The following is a 23,237-nucleotide window of genomic DNA, read 5'->3' as shown; positions in this document are numbered from 1 at the left end:
ATATATGTATAAATTTCTTCTTTATACATTTCTCGATTGAGCTTTTTTATGGATTTCCCGGGGGTACATCATGGGGCTACCTCCTCTCGGTTTTCCTACAAGAATATCTCTCGCTTCAGGAATTTCTTTTGTGAATATTCTGCAATTCCTGCAGAGATTCAAGATTGCTTCTAATATTTTTCCAGAAGTCCTTCGTGAATTTCTCCAGGAACCTCGTCTGAAATCCTAACAGGGATATATTAAGAGATTTCAACAGGTATTGCTCCAATGATTCTTCTATAACACTTTAAAAAAAAATCTCCAGGAGTTCATCCTCTAGGAAATTCCTTGCGAAAAAAAGTGATGGTATACATCCGGGAATTCATCTAAAGGTTTCTACAGAAATTACTTACCGGATTCCTTCAGGTATTCATGTAGGGTTTCTTCCTTTGATGTCTTGAATAATTTCACCTAGGATTTCTAAAGCTATTCCACTTGGGATTCGTTAAAAAGTTCCTTCAAGGATTCCTCCCCACAGGATTCTTTTAGGAGTTTTGTTTTCTTTCGAGATTAGCTTGCGTTTTCGTTACTGGCTTATTAAATGTGTGTCATGAACACGCAGCATGGGATGTTTTCGGATCAGATCACTTTGACAATTACAGCGGAAAGGCAGCAGAAACGAAGCTAGCTCGGGCCGTTTTGAATATGAGATGCTTTTCGATCAGATGTTGATTCATTTTAATTCGTTGGCAGCCAAATGTAGGTACCTGTTATGGTTCAAGCTACGCTAACCGGTTTTGAATTATTTTCGGTAGGCAATTTCAGGCTGAATTTTGCAGCCATTTCGATGAAAATTGGTAAGATTTTTAGTGAAGTTTTTATGGAAACATTGGAGAAGGCTTCTAAAACATCGACCAGGGAAATTTTAATGCCAACAATCCATTTCAAATCTTCAACCTTCTATGGAAAGTCGAAAAAACAATCCGCTCAACTGCAATGTTTTTTTTCCTTCACGTTTTCGAACTCAGGGCATGATTCTACATCAAAAATGATCATCAGCTTACCGAGTTCAAAAATGCTGTAAACTAGTGTTATCGAAAAAGCCGTGATTTGATGTGTCGCATACGACGAATTTCGCACCAACTCGTCTTCGTGGTTGGCAGCACCCCCTCAGAATGTTATGAAATTTTGTAGGTTTCAAGACTTTACCTTTTCAAGCAACTTTGCGTATTTTGTTTTTTCAAAATTAACCTAGACTAACATTTAAAAAGAGTCAAAGTTCTTTAACCGTTTTTTTTTCACAAAAAATAACTCGAATATGATAAGATGTACAAAAAAGTGATGTATGGGTGACATTTAGAGAATTGTCCAAGCTTTCATGAAAAAATATTTTCAAAATTCTAAATACATTTTTACACGCTAAAAAATATATTTTTTAAAATTAAAAGTCAATTTACAGAAAATGCCCACTTTTTTATGTTTTGAAATTTTTTTCCAAGAAAGTCAATATTGTTGCCTAACTTTCCTCCATACATCACAAGATGGGCACTTTTAAGGAAAAAAAGTTTTTCTAACAAAAACTTTTTTATGTTAGTTTTTTTAGCGTGTTGCGCATTAGCCGTTTTTTCACAAAAAATATAACTCGAATATGATAAGTTGTACAAAAAAGTGATGTATGGGGGACTTTTAGGGAATTGTCCAAGCTTTCAAGAAAACATATTCAAAAAAAATAAAAAAATGTTTTACACGCTAAAAAATATCTTTTCAAAATTAAAAGTCAATTTACAGAAAAAGTCCACTTTTTTATGTTTTGAATTTTTTTATTCCCAAGAAAGACAATATAGTTGCCTAACTTTCCTCCATACATCACAAGATGGGCACTTTTAAGGAAAAAAAAGTTTTCTAAAAAAAAACTTTTTCATTTTTTTTTGCGTGTTGTGCATTAACTCGTACAGTAATGTATCCAAAATCCTAATGACAATCCATTAAAACTTAATGGGCTCAACTACTTTTTTAATATCTTAACGTGCTTGACATTGAAAACGTGCTTGATATTGGAAAGGGCTCAAGACAAATTTGCTTTTAGGGTTTTATATCAATGAAAACGCTTGTGTATTGATGAAATATGTACATATGTATATGTGTATTCAATTATTTTCTTTTCTACAATATATACATCCTTCTTTTATACATTCTATTGTAACGTTTTTTGAATATTAGATCTTTAGTCTATCTGAAACAAAGTAAACTTTTTTGGATTATCTTTTGAATTCGAAAACTTCTTCGCTTCAATTTGATTTTCAGAAATTGGCACAAATGAATGAAATTTTTGTGTACCAGGTATTGTTTTTACGTGACTGTATGTGTATAGTTCTTCAAGTTCATCCGTCATTTTTGCATATTGTTCATTTGAAATAAAGCAGAAATTCAATTTTGTTATATGTATATCTGACTGTTTAACTGCCCAGTCATACAGTTCTCGAGGAGTTGTGATTGTGTTTCCATAATCTCGAGCAAGACTTGCTCGTTTTGCCATTCGCTTGAGAGTACCTCCAACAGCGTCACATGGACCTTTGCCATGTGAAGTTGCGAAGAAGTGCCATTCTGCTTCCAATCCATAATTGGACCGAAAACTGCACAAACTGGCATTTTTTTTTGTTCTTACAATGAGCTGCTGCTCCATCTGACATGAAAGTAATTTTTGAGAAATCAATCGATTGTTTAATGAAATCCAGCAGTTTTGATATAAATAACTGAACTGCTGTTGTATCGTGTGTAAGTACTTCAGATATTACTATAAAGCTCAAGTTTTCCAACTTATTTTCTTTTCTGTAGTACACTTCAAAGGGGTGAATGGTAGCTTGAGAATTATTCCAATGGTAACCTTGAGCTGAATTTTGAATGATAAATGAATAATTTTCTGAAAAGTCACAAATTGTTAATACTTCACCCTGTTTAAGAGATTCTTTTTTATCCCGCAAAAATGAGGATTGTTCTTTATAAATGAAATCATGAGTTATAAGCTTATAAACTTTTTCTACAAAATACGGAACAAACTCGTCTATAGTCTTAGTAATAGTTTCCAAATTGCATTGATCAGTGGTTAGCCATTGTTGAAATAAAACCGATTCTTTATCATTCGCTTCTAATAATGATGTTAGTTCACTGGTTCTAGGCACACAATAATACAATTTCAGCAAACAGAATGCTGTTTTAAGCATTCAGATATCAAAACAAGCTGAGAAACAGGTTCTATTCCAGTTGGGATGTAACGCCAAGAAAAAGAAGGCACCCAATCAAACAAAGTTGTAATGCCCATTGAGTGTTATTAAATGGGTATAAGGATTCTTGATACATCCTGTACGAGTTAATGCGCAACACGCTAAAGAAAAATAACATGAAATAGTTTTTGTTAGAAAAACTTTTTTCCTTAAAAGTGCCCATCTTGTGATGTATGGAGGAAAGTTAGGCAACAATATTGACTTTCTTGGAAAAAAATTTCTAAACATGAAAAAGTGGGCATTTTCTGTAAATTGACTTTTAATTTTAAAAATATATTTTTTAGCGTGTAAAAATGTATTTAGAATTTTGAAAATATTTTTTCATGAAAGCTTGGACAATTCTCTAAAAGTCCCCCATACAACACTTTTCTATAGGTCTTGTCATTTTTGAGTTACATCGATTTTAAAAAATTCTTCGAAAAAAAATTAGGCCCTCTTCAAATGTTACTCTTGAAAATTTTCGAAAATTTAAGTATGCAAAGTTGCTTATAAAAACCTAGTCTTTATGCCCACCAAGTTTCATTCGATTCTGAGAGGGTGTTGCCAACCACTGGTCGAGTTGGCGCGAAATTCGTCATACATGGGTTTGGTTCCCATCTACATTTGCCCATTTCTGGAGTGACACCCGGAACCGATTCCAGGACAGTACTAGTTTTCGTGCCTAGTTTTAATGCCAGTATTAGAAATGTTGTTACAGTCATACCTCGATATAACGTAACTGCATTTTTATTTTCGTTCGTTATATCAAAGTTACGTATCGAAGCAAAAAATGTTTTGCCTGAATTTCGTTTTAAATACATATTTTGAAATGATAATTACCATAAAGATCATGTTGTTCACCCAACAGTGAAGTTCAGCCTTTGTTATGTTTTTTTTTTTCAAAAGTTTGTAAGATCATATGTACATAAGTTGAATTCTTAGCATGTCTCTTTACATTTAACTATTTAAACCAATGTTGTAAAAATCAAGATTCAAATCTATGTGACGCAGGGGTTTACATCAAGGCAAAATTTTCATCCGATGATACCTCCAAGAATTCCTCTTGGGATTCCTCTAGAATTAATTCGGGAATTCACACAGAAGTTCCTGATTGTGTTTCTCATGGAATACCTCACGTGAGTCATCCTGGAGTTCTTTAGGGAGTATTATCCAAAAGGATCCTTCTAGCTTCTATGATTCCTCCATAAATTCTTATTTAGTTTTATATCTGCTATGATTTCTCTAGGAACGCCTGCCGTAATTTCTCCAGAAGTTCTTGATATGATTCCTCCAGAAATTCCCACTGTAGTTTCTCAAGGGATTTATGTAGGATTCCCCAAAGAGATTTCATTTTCAAGATTCATTCTGTCCAACATTTTTCCAAGGTTTAATTCTGTCGCTCCTCTTGACATTTCTACTAGGATTCCTCTAGCTACTCATGCAAGGATCCTCCGAAAAAGCTCCAATATTTCAACTATTCCTGCTCAAAGAGTCCCAAGTCCCAAGTTTGTCACAGAAGATTCACGGCGGCGCAGGTTTTTGTTGCACAAGAGTCACTGTGTCTTATATCTAACAAATGAATTATTACTTGATAGAAGTGAATCGTAGTGACTCTTCTATGACAAGTGTGTTACTCGGGATATTTGCCAAGATTCACCCAGGTATTCTTGCTTTAACTCATCCAGCACAATTTGATGGAGTTTCCAAAAGATTTCCTCCTCAGATTCTGCTAGGAAAACTTCTCTGATTTCTCCAGAGATTCCTCAGAAATTCCTTTCTGAGATAAAAAAGTAATGAATTCCACAGAAATATCTTCAAAAATGCCTCCAGATATTCCTGATGTGATTTTTACAGAAATCTCAGCTTAGGGAATTCTTCCTGGGATGCCTCCAGGATTGTAATACTTATTTCAGGAATTGTCCCTGAGTTCTCACTGTGACCCCTCTTGAAATTCCTTCTAGGATTCCTCCAGTGCTAGAATTTGTCCAGTGGTTCCTGCTGAGATTTTTACAGAAATTCCTCGTGTAATTATTTATTCCAATTTTATTTTTTGCAAATCTTATCAGGCATAACTGTGTTTATTGCGGTAGAGATTCCTCCGGGGATCAAGCACGGATTTTTTTCCAGGCATTCCTCCAGCAGTTCCACCATTTATTCATAAAGGTCTTTAGGAATTCCTTCAATAGTTCTGAGGATTTCTGCGCGGATTTGTCCAATGATTTCTCAAGAAGTTCTTCCAGGGATTTATCAGAGAACTACTCTAGTGATTCCCTCTAAGACAAAGCGGACTTTTTCGTTACTGGCGTTCTTACACCTACTGTCTACTGTCATCCCGTTTGGAGTTTAAAGGCTATGTCCCAGTAGGGATGTAATGTCAAGAATGAGTAGAAGATGTAATTGTTGGTCTGTAAAAAGCTAATTAACATTTCTTATCTACACCGAAATTGTGACGCTTATAAAACTTTGAAATTGGTCGTACAACGCATAATTGAATATCAGGCTTAGTTGCAGGAGGGATTTAATATATCATATAGAATATTCTGTAAATCACGCTAATTATTAAATAATTAAATAGTAAAAAGTTGAAACCAAGTTACAATATATCGAGGTAAAAGTTACGTTATTTCGAGATATGACTGTACTTAAATCGTAAAACACTCTAAAGGGAAATAATGGAGAAATTCTTGAAATCCCTAGAACTCTTGCGGAATTTCTGAAAAAAAAATATATAGGGTAAAACTTCACCACTGCCCTAATCTTCGCCCCCTCCATACAAATGTAATTTTTTATGTATGAAGTGGCGAAGATTAGTCCAGAATTTTAGGGGGGCGAAGTCTAATGTTTTTACCCTATTAAATATATAGTGAAGTAGTCTAGCGGATTCTTCTGAAATCCCAAATAAATCTTCTAACGAATCTAATATTAGGCAATTCCTGGTGATACCTTTAGGGATCCTGTAGAGGCTATTGTTTTTTTTTTGCAAGTAGGACCACAGTGCTATTGGAAATCACACACTTTCAAAACCATCATATTTAAAAATCATGAACACAAATAATATCACAAACAGCGCTTCCATCCTTTGCTATGAGTAGAATGAATATTCAACCTGCTGAATAATTGATACTGACGTGCCCCTATTTCGAAAGGGTTTTTTTTGAAGAACTGTTAGATAAGTTTGTAACATTTTTATAATTTCTGAAATATTGTAAGATTGATGGACGGATTCAGTAAGATATGCTTCTTTGGTTTCTTACCATGACTTCTTCTAGATGTTTCTCCAATGATGTTTCCATAAACACCTCCGTCAAATGTCAAGTAGTTGCACGTTTTCGTAAACTGCATCGAGTATTTTCAATTTTTCTCTATTAGTTGATATATTACTAGTCTATTGAAGGTCCAAATTTGGGCATGATTTGACCTTCTCTTACGGCTTGACCCAGTATTGATTTATTGATCTTTTTCTATGTAGATGTCCGAGATCAATTCGACCAATTATCACTATAAAACTGATTATCTTGAAGTGAGCGTCAAATTAGAACTAGCAGTGGCATGCTGGTCACTAGGGTGGCCCACACTTATATGAAAAACAAAAATTTCGAAAAATGTCAAGTCTTACCTCCTAAATTAGTTGTTTTGGACTCCCAGAAGCTACGTTCAAAATTTGAGCAAAATCGGTTGAGCCTAAGGGGGCGCTCAAATCGCTTGAAGTTTGTATGGGAAAACTTGGTCAAATGTATGCAGAAATTTTAAGTTTTCGAATTTTGCCGCTAGGTGACGCTGTAAGCGTTCAATAATCAAACCCTTTGGTATTATTGTAGGTGACTATATGCCAAACAACTTTGTCGAAGACCGCGAAGTGATCCGACGGCTGTGAAAAAAAATATACCCTAGGCAAAGTGAGGATAAACTTTATTGTTGTTTTTCCAATACATGTAAAGGAATAATTGATTGAGGAGGTAAAACTTGGCATTTTTCGAAATTTTTGTTTTTCATATAAGTGTGGGCCACCTTACTGGTCACGTTTGTATTGAAAGTAATGAGTCGAGATTGCCTCAATAGAATTTGTACCCAAATAGACTCATTACCTAAATGGATTCAGTTTATTATCTATTTTTTATTCGTTAATTTTAACTTATGCTATTTTTTACACATTATTGCCTAAATGGATTTCAAGGTTCCAAAGAAGTTTTAGAAGGGCGAGTGGCTAGGAGGGGCCATGTGAGATTTCAGAGGGCTTTCAAGGGAGTTCCGCGAGAAGGGGGGTGTTTAGAGGTGTTACAGGGGGCTTCACAGCCGTTTTCGGGTGGTTTAGGAGTGTCTCACGTGCTTTACAAGAAGTCCGAGGGAGTTTTCGGAGGGATATCATGAAGTTTCTGAGGATTTGTAGGAGGTTTCGGAGGTCTTACAGGGACGTTTTTTTGGGGTTTCGGAGGGTCTTAGGTACGTTACATAGGGTCCGAGGGAGTTTCAGGGGGCTTTCGGAGGCATTTCAGGAAGTTTCAGAAGGTATTCAGGAGGTTCTAAATGCGTTACAGATGTGTTTCGGGGATTCAAGAGGATCGTAGACGTTCGTTACATGGACCGAAGGAGTATTTTGTTGTTTTCGGTGGCATTTCAAAAAATTTCGGAGGATTTTCAGGGGGTATCGGAGGCTTTAAAAGGGTGTTTTCGGGAGTTTCGGAGCATCTCAGGTGCGTTACATAGGGTCCAAAGGGATTCCAGGGGGTTTCGGAGCCATTTCAGGGAGTTTTACAGGATTTTGAGGGGTGCCGTAAGCGTTAAAGGGTGTTTTCGAGGGTTTGGGAGGGTTTTAGGGTGCACATTGGATCCGAGGCCGAGGACGTTTCGGTGACACTACAGGAAGATTCAATAGATTTTCAGTGGATTTTGAGGGCGTTACAGAAGCGTTTTCGGAGGTTTTAGAGGTTCTCATGCGCGTTACAGACGGTCCGAAGGGGTTTCAGGGGTTTTCGGAGCCATTTCAGAAAGTTTCAGAGAATTTTCAGCGGGTTTCAGAGGCGTATTGGGGAATTCCGGAGGATCTCAGGGGCATTACAGGAGGTATTTAATCTTAAATAGACCCTAACCTTCCTCATCTCTCACCCCTGAATACGACCTAAACTCCCTTTAACAACTCGCTATTTCTGTCCCGAAACGCAACCTTATCCCTGATATTGAGTATTCTAACTGTTCTAAACACAATCAAATTCTATTTAGGTAACGTTACCTAAATGGAGGTACTTAAATAGATTTTACCTGAATGGATTCTATCTAATGTAGATATGGTGAAAAAGAAAACATCTGTTTTTTTACGAAACTCGGTCGAACGATGCCAATCAGTGGCAGTGGCCGAGTAGTTTTTCATGATTTCTCTATCCGGTGAACACGTGAATGGGGTTATATTGGTGAGCTCTTTCCATATTAAAACCAAACAGTATAAGAAGATTCAAAGAGTATTGAGGTACTCTAGTAAGTATAATCATCACACCCTAACATTCCTTTCTCTTCTCAGCTGTCCTTACAGCTGGCGCCATAACTATCTAAAAATATCGGCGCGGCGAAAGTTACACATTGTGGATAAATGAAGTGCAATTTATACCAGCTCGGATCAATCACGGAGGAGCAACTATTGACATGCACAGTCAGTCTAAGTTAAGCTAGATTTTTTACAAATATTATACAAAACAATGCATATGTATAGCTTGTAGTTATCAACTCCAGAACATTTTGACGACCGTTGTGAACATTTCATGGTATGTCCTGGTTCGAAGAAAACCTCGACTAGTTCACAGAGAACAGACATCCAAGACCAGTTCCGAAGCTGTGTAAGGAATTTAACGGCCATTTGAAATCGGCAACTCAAGTGGCAATAGCGTGGCGCTGCAATCGGTTAATTTCCCATACTAATTTAATTCACCTCTTTGAAGAGCGGACCTGGTGGGGTGGTTAGAACACTTAACTATCACGCCGAGGACCTGGGATCGAATCCCACTCCCGACAAACTCACAAAATGTGAGTTCTTCCTTCGGAAGGGAAGTAAAGCGTGGGTCCCGAGATGAACTAGCCTAGGGCTAAAAATCTCGTTAATGCAGATTAAAAAAAATAATCACCTCTTAAAATGTTTCAATTCACCACTGACTGTGGCAATATGGTGTTTGGTGGCGTTTGTGTTGTCATCGTGTATTGGTTTGCAACCTTACTCAAGTAAAGATTCAAATCCTCACACAACTTTCCGAATGAAATTTGTTCTAGCCTGGATGTCTGTTCTCTGTGACTGGTTGTATGCTTGAACCCAATCAAATGCTCTCAGAACCCAATTTGGCGGATTACATCACGTACATTGCATTGGCTTCAAGGCTTAAAACTGCCTACAGACCAGCATCCACTATGGCCCACTAGGTTCCAACCTAATACACACAAAATTCAATTAAAAACCACTCTCCGTCTGACTCAAAACGGAACAACTGCAACTGCAAGCAATGTACTTACCCTTCTCGTCCCATCTGTGTAGGTATGCAGCTATGGAGCGTAGAGTGCAACCCCAGGCTTGTGCGCCTTGCGGAATAAAATAGGTCATCGTTCCCATCTCCTCCTGCTCCCGGGTGCTGAGCTGATCTTGGCTTGCCACTGCTACTGCTGGAGAAGAAACTAAAACGCTTAGAAACTCAGCAACCGAACGTTGTTGAGAGGAGGAAAGTTGGCCATTTCGCATTCTTGCGAACCGTAGAGTGCACCTGCACCTTCGAATTAGACGAGTTTGTCCTGCCCCTTGCTGCATGCATCGTGGTGCGCCTTGGCTCAGTGGGTCACCTATGCACAGTTGCTTGTCAGGTGGCCAAAAATCGGAAAGGTGACTTGCTTTTACTCATATTTTATCATGAATGTTCACCAGTAGGTGAAAAAAATCACGAATAACCTATTCAGTTATATAATGAATTACTGAAAAACAAAAGCTGATATCGAATTGTTTAAGATAATAGCTAAAGGATCAGAAACAATATCAAGAGCTAGTGTGGGGAAGTGCTTAACAATATCTCGTTTAGATATTACAACATCAAAACAATATCAAGATATGCCTACCGATGATCAAATAAATATCAAGATAGAGATTTTTTTGTTTTTGACCACCACATAGCATGCACACCGACCATAGTGATTTACATATGCATTCCGGTTGGACAAAAGTTGATCGCTGCAGATTCAAGGTGCATTGGCGCGAAGTGCCAATCTCGGTGCACATGCATATGGTTGCTGGCAGGTGCTATTTAGAAGCCTCCATAGGGAACTAATTTCAGGCAGCCTCTGTAGAACGTGGCTACCGAACAAGAGTATAAGTATGAAGAACGCGCAGAACACTGCAACCGAAGCTGGCGAAAACATAGCTCGTCGTTAAACTCAATTATAGCCTCTAGCAGTTTTGAGTTTTCTCATTACAATCAAATCTTCCGGTCAGTGCATGGCAAATGACCACCGTCAAAAAATGCCGGAATCGTTGTTGACGTCGATTCAGGTACCAATATTCCGAGAATGTCTCCGTCAAATTCGCGTGAAAAAATATCATTACCAAGGTATTAAGTTTGGCATATTTGGCCCGAAATTGGTTCCGTCAAAAATAATAACTGTTTCGTCAATTACGTTTAGACAATTGAGTGAAGAACCTGATGCATCCATTAGTCCAAACCACAGTGTGGATGAGCACGCGGATTAATTTCCGTTACAATTATGTGAAGCTATAATTTGAATGTCCGCCAAGAACAACTCTTCTGTTTGTGCTTATTGGCAAAGTAAGATGACGTGGGACGAAATTGGCTTTGCTGTGATACCCCACAGCTCCATAATTGCCCTCTGAGAATGATCCCTTCGATTCAAAATACAAGCGGAACAATTATATTATTAAACCGCCAATAACGATCATCATCATTTAATCATTCTGCCTCCACCTTGGAAGGAATTGGTTATGCAGGTCAAATAGGTATGACGATCAATGTTTTCCTCCAAGCAGCAATTTGAAAAGCAATTAACATTGAAGAGCTGCTGAGTCATAACACTCCAATTAGTTTTATTTTGATTTTATAAAGGTTCTGAGTAACTCCCAGAATCTGTTTAACTTTAAAATTTTACTTGGATTTCCCGTGACACCTTACATGACACCTGGTAATCGCACTTTGTCTCCTGAAATGCAAGACTCCATCGAAATTTTACTTTCTTTCATCCAAATGGTCCATAAGAGATAACGATGGCCAGGTAAATAGATTCACGTAGCATCCACATTGTGGATTCCACAACGACAATTACCCGAAAACTATTCAGCAAACAGTAAACGAGGTACCACAGGTATCCACATCCACATTTCTCACGATCCATCCCTGCCTAGCACTTCTCATCGTCAAAAATGAAACCGACTGAGCCACCGTAAAGCGCCGATTTAGGATGTGCTGTGTCCGTCTGTCGCCATAAAACGACTTAACGTCGTCGTGCAAAAGTTCAGAAAAGATAAACGGTTCGGCGGTTCGGGTTTTTTGTTGATTTGTTGGACAAAACCCACATTTACCGCTAAAGCGTTCATCATCATCAGTTCCACCGGTCGGTCAATATACCATACCACGATGATGATGATGATGATCGTTCGGATTGCGGAGGTTCTTCTCATTGTCTCGACGATCCAGTGCGGCTGGGGCAAACACGGTAGAAACTTTGTCTAGGAACTGCACGGTCACTTCCGTTTCAATAGGTTTTGAATAGAATAGGTTAGTAGCTATGCGAAAAGTTCTGCATACCATCATCTCATGCTAACTCTACATAACTGTCTTCGATCGAAGACGGTTCAAGCGCAAACCTAATTGGTTTTCCGTTGAAATTGAACGATTTGAATGAACTCAGGTCAGTTTTTTCATGCTCATCGCTGGTAAGTTGCGTGCAGATAAATGATTAATGATAAGCCTCTACGATGAACAAGTAAATTCGTTTCAAGATAATGTGTGAGCTCGTTTTATACTATTCCCATGTTAGTAATGGAGAAGCAGAGGAACTCTCGGTCTTTAGTAGCTAAAGCCTGTATCCGCAATAATCGGGACACAGAAATACAGCTATTACTCTGCAATAGACGCATGAAAATCTTTCAAATTTGGCTTAATAACATCTTCAGATGTATTCATTTCACCTACAAAATTTCATGTGAATTGATGCAGTACCTTTTGTTGTAGCAATGAAAGAGTAGAATGTGCGCCATTGATTTTTGTACAGCCCCTAGTTTTGCTTGTCAGCGCTGTAACTTTTGAATATGGAAAAGGATATGGCTAAAATTTTGAACACAAACCTCTCAAACTACATTTGTTGTATGTGCAAAATTTCAAAAAAATCGATGCACTATCAACAATTTTATAGTCGAAACATGTATTGGGACTGAACGTGATTTTGGCCCCTCAGACAGCAATTAGTTAGCACCCTTTATTGCTTCGATTGTACTATTGAAAGTACTATAACAATAATCATCAAATTTTGCAGGCATAATATACACATAATCAACTACCTTCTGTGAAAATTTCATGAAAATTGGCAGAGAAATTCAAAAGGTATGAATAGGAAAACATCGCACATAAAAAGCGCGAAAAATTTTCACTAACACTCACCCCTATCAACACCTGTAACTTTCAAACTAATTGATCAAAGTTGATGACATTTTGCAAGAAAGTGTCTCTGTAAGTATCATAACTGCTAACGAAATTTCATAATTATCTTCACAGTACTTTATACTGTAGCGCAAAAGAACTATCTATTATGCGAATGAAAAGTGGGCAAGATTGTACAAAATGCGTAAAACCACGTCTGTTTATTTTTCATCCACAGTTAAAAGTAATGCATCGATTTTAATGAAATTTGGCACAATTAATAAACATACACCAAAGAGTTCTCAGTCAATTATTTGGCCAATTTTACCGATTCATTACAGAGCTACAGCCGTACTTCTGTGTCCTGATTATTGCGGATACAGGCTTTACACTCCTTCCTTCGGTCTTTAGTAGCTAACATTCCTTCCTCTTCCTAAGTGACTTGGCCGGCGTTTTTAGCATTCTAAATGTCTGAGCTGTTCAAGGTGCACTTTGAAAATTAGTGGAGTTTTGTTGATTTTTCCACTTATCGAACGCGACGATTTGAATCCGTCGCGAGTGAAACCATCGCCAGAGTTGTCGCCAACCAATCAGCGTGTGGGAGTCTGACGTTTCTCCGATCTCACTAACACAAACAGCAGCAAAGGTTGATTCGTCGCGATGATTCTAAAACGCCGACTGAAAGTTGGCTGCGCGTTTTGTTGTGAAAGCAACATACAATATCTCAACCCTCATAGGACGTACTCGGTGAAGTACTAGATTTGTAGTTATGAGCTGGATGGACCTCCGATTCTGCAATGAAATGGAACAAACAACGGGCTCTATAAATTTCTTCACAGATGGTTCGAAAATGAATAATCTGACAGACTCCGGAATCTATGGCCCTAGAACAAAAATCTCTGTCCACTTAGGACAGTGGCCCACAGTATTTCAGGCGGAAATATATGCAATATTAGAATGCGTGTTATTATGCCTGAGGAGAAAGTATAGGTTTGCAAAAATATGTATTTTCTCTGACAGCCAAGCGGCACTTAAGTCGCTTAATAACTACACTTGTAACTCAAAGCTAGTGTGGGAATGCATTCTGGCTTTGAAAAACTTATTCATACGCAATCGAGTCTACCTATATTGGATCCCAGGACATACGGGTCTAGAGGGAAACGAGATTGCTGATGAGCTAGCCAGAAATGGATCTAATGAAAGGTTCATTGGCCCTGAGCCCTTCTGCGGGATCTCAGACTGCTCTGTAAAAATGGATCTGAACAAATATATGGTCAGTCAAATCACATCAAACTGGAATGCACTTCCCCATACGAGCCAATCTAAAAGGCTCGTAACGATAAACCCCAAGAAAACCAAACAACTATTAGGTCTCAACAAAAGGGATCTCAACATCTACACCGGTCTAATAACTGGACACTGCCCCTGCAGATACCATCTACAAAAGATCGGAGCAATCCAAACCTCAAATTGCCGCTTCTGTGACGAGGAGAGGGAAACATCAGAACACATCCTCTGCTATTGCAGTGCACTCACTCAACGTAGGTTCAAAGTTCTCAGCAAGCCCTTTTTAGGGCCTGCTGACATATGGATCTTATCTCCCAAGGACGTGGTTGGCTTCATAAAGCTAGTCTCGCCAGAATGGGGGAGTCACATACTGTAACTCAGGATCTCTATTCATCAATAATAGATGGTCTTGAGTTCAGTCGATACCAATGTATCTCAGTGACAAATATGTTACTGAGATAACCTGCGTACCTCACAGCAAAAGGGTATATCACAATAGTTCTAAAATCTGGACGCGGCGATCTTCACCCGACAAACGAGAGAGAGATGTTTGAGAAAAATTTTGGGTTACTGTGCTGTTGTATTCCCATTCTTGTTTCTTCAACAACTCAGTACCCCAAAGTTTTGCTCTAATAGCATCGAATTAGGTAAGAAATCGTAATACCAACGTTGCCGTGGAAGTTCCATTATTAATTCAAAGTAATATCTTTCAGGAGTTCTACCGAAGATTCTTCCTGTTGTTTCATCTTCAAGAATTCAGAAGTTATGTAGGAAGTTATGTTTAACCAGCAATTTCTCTTGGAAATCCACCAGTAATTTACCTAGAGATTCCGCTAAAAAATTCTTTAGATATTTACTGGGAGTAATATGACTTCTTCTGTTTACATTCCCATTGATTGCCTCCAGTTTGCGCCCCATTGGCATTGGCATTGGTACAGACGAAAACCTTTATAGCATTCAGTTTCCAGTGCTGACAGCCCGACGGCGACCTCATCGTTTGTGATACTCTCGGTTCGCAACCTCCTCAAGTTTTCACCGCAAGCTCACAAGTAGAGAACTGTCAAATCGTAAAGTAAATCGGGAAAAACGATAACTGTTTGAAAACGGAACTGAACTGAAACCGACAAAATGGTTTTGCTTGACAACTTTTTGTTTGTAGTCCATGTTCCGTAATACCTTTTTGCCGAAAAAAAAACCGCAAAAGTGCTATCTATTGTATTGATTGTTTGGGATTTCGATCTGTTACTTTAGGAATTCCACCGGGAAATGCCTCCACAAGTTTCACCGGAAATTCCCCTAGGAGTTCCACTGGAAATTTATTGGAGAGTTTCACTGAAATTTCTGTTAGAAATTCCAACTTCAAGCGTTCTTCCAGAGGTTCTGATGTTTACTCTTCAATCATTAAGAAGTTATAGTGCCACTTCGATTTTTCTTGAAATATCACCATATTTTTTTCTAGGAATTTCACTAGAAATTCATCTTTGAGTTTTACGGGTAATTCAGTCAGGAGTTCCACTGGTAATTTCTCTCGAAGTTCCGCTGAAAATCCCTCTAGGAGTTTCACCGGGTATTGCACCAGGAATTCCTCCTAGTGGAACTCCACTGAGAATTCCTCCACAAATCCCATTTGTATTTTCTTCACGAGCTTCATTGAGTATTCCTCTAGGAGTTCCTCCGGGAAAACTTACCCGGAAATACTTTCCGAAATTCTTTCAGATCTTCCTTCGGAAATTCTTCCAGCAGTTCTCTCAGAAGTTGGTTTTTAGAACTCTTCCGGAAATTCGTCTAGACCTAGAAGTACCTCTAGGAGTTTGTTCCAAAGCTACTCCATAAATTCTATCGCGAGTTTTTTTTTTCAGAAGCTTCTTAAGGAATTCTTCCAGGATTTGCTCCGGCAGTTTTCCAAAAGTTATTCAGAGAATACTTACAGGACATCATCCGTGAGTTTATCCTGAAGTTCCTCCGGAGATGCTTCCGGAAGATCCTCCAGGAATGAGCTCAGCTTTAGTGTGACTGATCTGATCTGGTATGAATTGCATTGAGGTCCAGCTGAATAAAGGCTGGGACCGTCCTTACAGTTGAACAAGTCCTTACAGTCATGCTAGTGTGATGGTTGTTGCTACAAGAGACCAAGAGCACTCTGCGTTCCCACAACCAGCATGGAAGGGGTATTTGTTAGCAGGGTAGGATGTGAGATCTAGAAGTCATCTTTGGTCGGTTATGCAATCCCTGGATAGGGGATATAGGGTATGTGTACCATACCTCGGCCTAATATGCCGGCCGCCTATGACATTGTTGATCATACTCGTGAATTAATAGCACTAGAAATGGTATTTTGATCCCATCAAAGCTAAAGTAAATGTTCAAAAACTCACTCAATTACGTTGAAATGATTCGATGCGATTAGAATGCAACGTTGGTCTACGGTACAAACCACTTATTCTCAGATTTTTTTTTATATTTCTACTGAAGCACTATCGCTGTTTGTTCACTGATCTTACTTTCAAATTACATTCCCGGAGCCAAACATTCACAACACTATGACTAAATCTCTCAAAATAAAGCTTTTTTTCTAAATTTAGTAATGAAAACCACGCAACCAAATTACTGTGTTATCTTTTTACAGTCACCGCATACTAAATCTTTTCTCCTGGTTGTTACGCAAGTAATGTTGTTGACGTCACTTTACTAATGCGCTATCAAACGAATGTTATGAGTCAGGATTTGGGTTCGTAATGAAAACAATTGTACTCAATATCCTGTCCGTCCACATTTAATGCGTAAAATTATTCTTATTCGTCGAAAAGAGATATATAAGTTCAATACAGTGTTGTGGAGTAAATCATATCGAAACCCGATCATAAGTGGAAAAACTCAAAATGAATCAATTGGGTTTTCCGTTGTGTTTTGGCCAAGTGTAGTTTTCATGTAATCGTTTGACAGTTAAGCAGTGTCCAAATGTTTTTTTTACGCTTATCAGAAGAGGTTCAGTGAAGCTGAATTTTAACCGTTTTCTTTCATATAACTAACAGCGCGTGCAAGTTTTGATCGTACAAAGTGAATAAAATTGATTGTCATTGTCAATCAATTCAACGATGCAGTTTGTTAAAGAAGGTTAATGTTGTTATTCTGTTTATTTGAAACCCAAACAAATTGACGTTTAGTTTTTCATATAATATATGGAAAATAATGAAAAATATATTTGATGGAAACCGTTACCGTACATTCAAAATGAAATAAGTTGATTTTTCGGCTGTTTCCGGGAAATCTTCCATTAGTGTATGATAAAACTATTGTTCCTCTTTCAAATTCTGGGGTTTTTTTCTACGTTTTTCTGTAGTTTTGGTGGTTAATAGTATAAAAGCGGTAGAACTTAAAATCAACGGTTGTAACGGTAACTGCTTCAATTCTACAAAGCTATGACTTGTAATCTATTATTTCCAGTTTGTCTTCTGATAGTTCAATAGACAGTATCAGATTAGTCGGGATATACGAGGTCATCCAAACTGTTCTTGAGTTCAGATTCTAAAGTCTACAGGTGTAACGGTAACTTCTTTGATTATACAAAGCTACGATTTGTAATCAATCATGTCCCGTAAGTCTTCCGAAAGTTCAATAGGCAGTATCAGATCAGGCGGGATATCCCAGGTCATCCAAACTATTCTTGAGTTTAGATTTGTTTTGAGGTTATGGCTTTCAGTCTTGGAAGAAAAACTCAAAAACGGATTGTTAAGTTTTCATCCGACGTTTCGGTCACTATATTGTGCCTTTCTCAAGGAATCTGTGGACAATGAATTTCTTATGTTGTGTTTATGATTTTTATGTGTATGTTACTCACTAACTATGCTCCGTTCTCTCGTAACATAGGAGTTCAGATTCTGAAGTCTACGGGTGTAACGATAGCTTCTTTTATTATACAAAGCTACGATTTGTAAACTATCATGTGCAGTAAGTCTTCTGAAGGTTCAATAGACAGTATTAGATCAGTAGGGATATCCTAGGTCATACAAACTGTTCTTGAGTTTAGATTCTAAAGTCTACGGGTGTAACGGTAACTTCTTTTACTATACAAAGCTACGATTTGTAAACTATCATGTCCAGTAAGCCTTCTGAAAGTTTTAATAGACACTATCAGATCGTTTGGGATATCTTAGGTCATCCAAACTGTTCTTGAGTTTGAATCCCAAAGCCTACGGGTGTAACAGTAACTTCTTTCATTATACAAAGCTACGATTTGTAATCTATCATGTCCAGTAATTCATCTGAAAGGTTAATAGACAATATCAGATCAGACGGGATATTCTAGGTCATCCAAACTGTTCTTGAGTTTGGATCCTAATGTATACGGGTGTAACGCTAACTTCTTTCATTAAAAGCTAGTTAGTCTTCTGGAAGTTACAGTGGTTGCTTTAATCAACTAAGCGTATTGTTACGAGTGTAGACCTGAAGTTCTGAACTCCAAGGTAGTTTGGCTGACCTGGAATATCCCTATAATGTCTCTAATTGGTATTGTAAATGTCAGGCAAGGATGGGAACACTCACTTGCAAAAAGTTACACTCACTTGCTATTTTCTCAGCTCAAAAGCGTACAATCAAGAAACGATGTATGAACGACTTTTGCCTTATGGTTTTGTCTAAAACTTTGCCGAATGGAGTAGAGGTCGCACACGCATACCGAAATCGTGAGGGAGCTGAGAAGGCAACTCTCCACGAGGTGAATGTAAATTACACTCACCTCGTGGAGAGTCGCTTTCAGAGCTCTGTCACGACTTCGGTATGCGTGTGCGACCCCTCCGACCCGGAAAACTTTTAGACAAAACCATAAGGCAAAAGTCGTTCATACATCGTTTCTTGATTGCGCGCTTCTGAGGTGAAAAAATAGCAAGTGAGTGTAACTCTTTGCAAGTGAGTGTTCCCATCCCTGATGTCAGGAGCCTCGCGGATCCCAGTAGGTTATGCAATGCTATTATTTGTGGAGAAAATACATAAAATTATTCTCGTAGATTTGAATGACTTCACCTAGAACATCCCAGAATATAAAACACCTTTTGATATTCTTCACGAAGGCTAAATGAATACATATAAACGTATCCCCCGGGTAGAGCTTAATGGCAAAAGAATGGCAAATTTTACCATTAAATCAGAATGTTTGAATGGCAAAATGTGTTATTTGTTTGTTTGAAATAAGAGTTAAAATAACAAAAATAATAACAAAATTTTGGTAGTAGAAAAACTTAAAAATAACTTATTTTGCCATTGTAATAACAAAGTAATGGTAAAGCATGCGGATTAAATTGAAGAACAAAATAAGTTATTATTGAGATATTGAGAACAAAATAAGACCCAAATTAACTGTTATCGGTGAATAACAAAATATGACATTCTTGAGTTATTGATAACAGAATAAGAACAAATTTAGCTGTTTATGTGGCGATCAAAATAATGATAGGTTTAGTTGTTCAAATTCAATTTTAAAATAATGGTAGATTCAGTTATTATTTCAAAGTAGCAGAAGAAAGGTTAAATGAGCTATTTCTTTTTTTTCTTCAATAAAATTTAAGTTCATCAATCAACAAGTCAATCAATGTAAAAACAGTTTTATTTTATGGAAATTAAAAACTCAAAACGAAACGAACTTAAAAATCAAATTCACTTTGATGAACGTAGCCACCGTTGCCCCGCGATCTACTCTGGCTTCTCCTATTTAGGAACGTTTGCGCAGCGTAGGGTTGTTAGGGTAGATAGATACGTCGTTTTACAAATTATACTCTTTAATTGTTTGAGTTCTAAATTAACATAACTTGATGTGCATCAAATAGAATCCATTGCGAATCAAACACACAGCTGAGAATCCGGATTTGTTTACTTTTGCGAGATGCGTCGAATTGAAAAGTTATGCTTGAAATATACAATATAATAGTTAATGGTATATTAAGAGTAAAATATGTTATGGGGCCTAATGTTTATAAATAATTTCTCACAATATCAAAATAATGGCAAATTTAGCTAGGAATGTAAATTATGTTATTGTTTTGATATTTTTATATATTTCATTATAAAAGGTGCTAAATTGCAAGTTTTACCATGATAGTAATTTTTGTTATTGATGTGTTATTTAGCATTATTCATGAATAACATATCAATGACAAGATTTGCTATGATTGTATATTTTGCTATTGATTTGCCATTTTAAGTTTTTCATAACAACAGAAGAATGGCAAAACGAGATATGATGGCAAAACCAGTTATTATTTTGTCCTTTGTTTGCCATTAGCCTCTACCCGGGTATTATGTTATTATAATAATAACTATTGTTATTATAATAATTATTATAATTATTATAATATAATGTTATTATAATAATAACTCGTCGATTACAAGTTTTACAGTGATAACATATTTTGTTATTCATGTGTCATCCTGAGCTATTCATAAAAACTAAAGAATTGCAAATTTAGATATGATGACAAAATATGTTATTCTTTAGCTATTGGTTTGTTATTCACCTCTACCCGGGTTCTGTTTTATAGAATAGGTGAATTTATACAGCTGTTTCTATGTTGGGGTCATATATGACCCCTCCGGATCCAAAGGGTTAAACTAAGCTAAGCTTAGCAAAGCATTTCGAAAAAAGAAAGATAACCTAAATTTAACTTTCACCCGAAAATTTAAGCAAAGAACCCCGCAATTTGTTCCCCGCAGTTGCGGCGGATGTTTTCCGACCATATCAAACGTCTAGCAGATGTTTCCCAATTCGGTCCGTTCGTCACTGGCTATCCAAACAAATCGTGAATTGCGTTGGCCGTCGTCGCCGGCGACGCCGACCGGCGGCACCAAAATTACTCGTCGATGATGTTTTGCTTACATTTTCTGACGCATACCGCACATCTGTCCTACGACTCGTGTAGAATATTGTAGATGACTTGCGTTAGATCACCCTATGAAAACTGTGCTGCTGATGCAAGTATTCTTCGACTCGAAGCTGTGATTTACTAGCTCTTTAAGATCAAGAACAAACCAATCAACGACTCCCACTGGCACCGTTCTGTAATTTACTGAGGTACTTAACCATCAAACCATAAAAATTCATATCCTACGAACGATCATGGAGCACGAAACTTGTTGACATTTTCGTCATTAGCAATCACAGCGCTCTCGATAATCGACTAGGTACACTTTCAATTTCAACTGGCCATCTCGACGGCGCGAGCGGTCCACTTCAGGAACAACTTTTACCTTCAATAGCAGTCGAGCTGATCTCTAGCTGGAGCTGTGGCGTTCGCGTCTTTGAAGTCATACCTACTGCTGCTGATCCGGTTGTGTCTCTCGAACGCACCCGCGTTGTGAAGACCAATAAGAGATAGGCCGAGTTCGAGAGGGATACCATATGCGTGCGGTGGTAATCAGCGACGACTTTTTTCCATCCTTGTACAGTTCCCACCAGCCGGCGTTTCAACGAAAGAATGGATATTCAAATTGCGGTGATCGTAAAATTTTGAGACGAGAGAAAAGGCCTGGCCGCCGTTTGTCGTTTGACCTACTGTTATACGTATACCTCGTGGCTCCAGATAGGTTTGCACTACTAGTACGATTTGGGGAATGATCGCACTTTTGTGCTTCCCACACTTCGACCTTTTTGAGCTCACCTTGATGACATCTGCGATCAGTTAGGCGAAAAGTGGGAAGTTAATTGTTTCCTTTCCGAATGCTTTGCTCTCGATTTGGGAACACAATTGCACATTTGAGCCGCGTTTTTTGGCGGATAAGTGGGTTTAAATGGTCGGCGATGGGACAGTTTTACTTTTGGGGGAAAAATATAGATTTGTTCAAGGAGTTTCATTTTTTAGTTTTTCTTTTCATGTATATTAGTATGTCTATCATATAACGCCTACAAGTTATGCACCGAGCCGTGCCACAAAACCATCACAGTAATCTTTCAACAATCTATCATTTTACGCCTGGCATCCACGCACCAATGCGTGAACCCTCGACCAAAAATAACCATTTCTCAACAACACATAGAGGACTCAACGGCCTGAAGTAGACAAGCGATTTCAATCATTACTTCTCTCCCCTTCCGCACATTGATCAGCTACCTGACGTAGCAAGCGTCATTCTCGCTTAAAATAGAAAATCACTAACACCCACGCACTGAAGATGCCTGTTGGTCCGAAGCAGCTATCTCAATGGCTCCTTGTTCTAGTGTAGCTGATCATGTAAATACGGGAGGTCCTTCAGGAACAATATATGTTTTCATATATTTTGAGATAGTCTAATTCTAATTCATCCAAACAGTTTGATCTGTCTTAAAATTTATAAGCATCTTTTAATTCTTTTCGGAATATCTGAGTTGTCCAAATTGTCACAGAGTTAAGTCACGGTAATTAACAGTTGCAACAGTAGTTCCTTTCGTTGTTTTCCGCACAGTAGTCGGAAATTACCTGTCATAAGGCAAACTGCTCCTCATAAACCTTGAAGGAATTCATGGATAAACTCCCAAAAGATTTCCCGGAGATACTTGTGAATACATCAATAATTGGATGACTTCTTGGAAAATTTCTCGACTCCTGCATTCCTCTAAAATTATTTTATAGAATTTCAATACAAATCGCTGCAGGAAATCCTTCAAGTAATACAAAAAAAAAATCAGGTGATTTTGGAAAAGTTTTTGGGTGAATCCCTGGAAATGATGATTAACGGATTTCTGAAATTTCTGACCGAGCCCCTGAATAAATTTTTGAAAAGAACCGAAGTGGAATTTCTGAAGGAATAACTACAGGGGCTCCTGGATCAATCCCTGAAAGGACTCCTGGATTCCAATAGGAATTCCTGCAGGTATGCCTGGAGTAAACCCTGCAGGAATCCTTGGAGAAGTTTCAAAAATATACCTGAAGGAATGCCTGGATGAATTCTCGGAGGAAAAATCTCTGAAGCAATTTCTGGAGGAACCTCAAGAAGAATGCCTGGAGCAAAACCTGGAGGAACTTCTGGAAAAACTCTTGGTGGAATACCAGGACGAACTACCTGACATTCCTGGCTAAATTCCTTTTGAAAACCCTAGAAGAATTCCCGGAGGAATCCCTGGAAAAATCGTAAAGACATT

The 23,237-nt window shown here is 37.9% G+C and overlaps 1 protein-coding gene and 1 long non-coding RNA gene across 7 annotated transcripts in view; one reads left to right on the top strand and one right to left on the bottom strand.

The window, feature by feature from the left end:
• LOC109428492 (guanine nucleotide-releasing factor 2) overlaps positions 1-23,237 on the top strand; it is a 337,898-nt gene that overhangs the window by 113,173 nt on the left and 201,488 nt on the right. The window lies entirely within an intron of this gene.
• On the bottom strand, positions 1,886-20,190 carry LOC134284876 (uncharacterized). The gene is made up of 2 exons (XR_009995990.1): positions 9,350-20,190; positions 1,886-9,156 (listed from the first exon to the last, which is right to left on the bottom strand). It is a non-coding gene; the product is annotated as an uncharacterized LOC134284876 (long non-coding RNA).

This window comes from Aedes albopictus, chromosome 1 (genome assembly GCF_035046485.1).
Source record: "Aedes albopictus strain Foshan chromosome 1, AalbF5, whole genome shotgun sequence".
Classification (NCBI taxonomy): domain Eukaryota; kingdom Metazoa; phylum Arthropoda; class Insecta; order Diptera; family Culicidae; genus Aedes; species Aedes albopictus.
The sequence above is the reverse complement of the archived record's forward strand: the minus strand, read 5'-3'. Positions and strand labels throughout refer to the sequence as shown.